Below are 1193 nucleotides of genomic sequence, written 5' to 3'. Positions count from 1 at the left end.
TTGAACCAGGTGGACAGTGTGCAGGACAAGCGCATTTCCTGCTTTAGTATCACTCAGAGCCAAAATAGCTTTATTATGGCCCCACTTATTAACTAAACAAAAGAGGAAAATTTTTTGAAAGTATAGCAACATTAAAGGCTGTACAAAAAGGCTGGTAAGGAAAAGACAGGGGGATCAAGAAGTGAGAATTTCATGGAAATTCTGGCAGAAGATGAAAAATAATGTCAAAGCCAATAAATTAAAGCGCAAGATTATTCCATGACAGACAATCTGTGGGAGCGAAGAGCAGCGTGAATAGAACACAGATGCCAAGATCCAAGAACCCAAGGATATCAGGGTCAGCAGCTCGTTTCACATGTGCTCAGGCCACCCACACACTGCCGAGGGCCTGAGCCAGGGAGGGTTCTCAGACACTCACCTGCACACATGACTCTCCTCCCCGGCCTCAGGGTTCCTCCTTCCAGCCAGGAGATCACCACAGGCTTCACCCAAGAATGCCCTGAACCTCTCAGAGATGGAGAATGAATAAATGACAAGGAAAACGTGACAAGTAAACCCCATGTCTCCCTATAAAAATGGAGTCAATTACGGGAATGGCATGAACAGAATCTGTACTTCTAAAATGTTCCAGATTTGGAGTTATCCAAGAGCTAAGATTCAGGTCTTAATTTAAGAGAATATGGCGCCCCAGAAAACATCACAAATAGTATAGCCCTGGCATTGCAAAGGGCCAACAGGTTTCTCACCCCAACGGGGGTTTGATCACAGCACAGCACCTAGTATTTTTTTCTCTAGTTTGGGATCTTCACCTGGGGATACTCAAGGCTTCTCCCTGACTGTGTACTCAGAAATCACCTTTCGTGGTGCTTGAGCATCACATGGGATGGTAAGGATATAATGCATGTCCAGATCTGGCAAGACAAGCACCGTGCCCACTGTACTGTCACTCAAGGCTCGGCATAACATGCAATGTACTGAGCCTGCGTGAACTGATGCCTGAGTGCAGTAAACCCCAAAGCTTAACAAATCCAAAGATGGCCAAAGATGACCAAAGCCCCAAATTGGTTATAAAAATAAAGATAAAAGGATGCAGACAGACAGCACAGAAGGTCAGGCACTGGCCTTGCTCAAGATCAATAAAAGTTCGATCCTGACATTCAGTAGGGTCTCTCAAGTCATCTGCTTGATCCCTG

Source organism: Sorex fumeus, unplaced genomic scaffold (assembly GCF_029834395.1).
Source record: "Sorex fumeus unplaced genomic scaffold, SorFum_2.1 ptg000134l, whole genome shotgun sequence".
NCBI lineage: Eukaryota > Metazoa > Chordata > Mammalia > Eulipotyphla > Soricidae > Sorex > Sorex fumeus.
The sequence above is the reverse complement of the archived record's forward strand: the minus strand, read 5'-3'. Positions refer to the sequence as shown.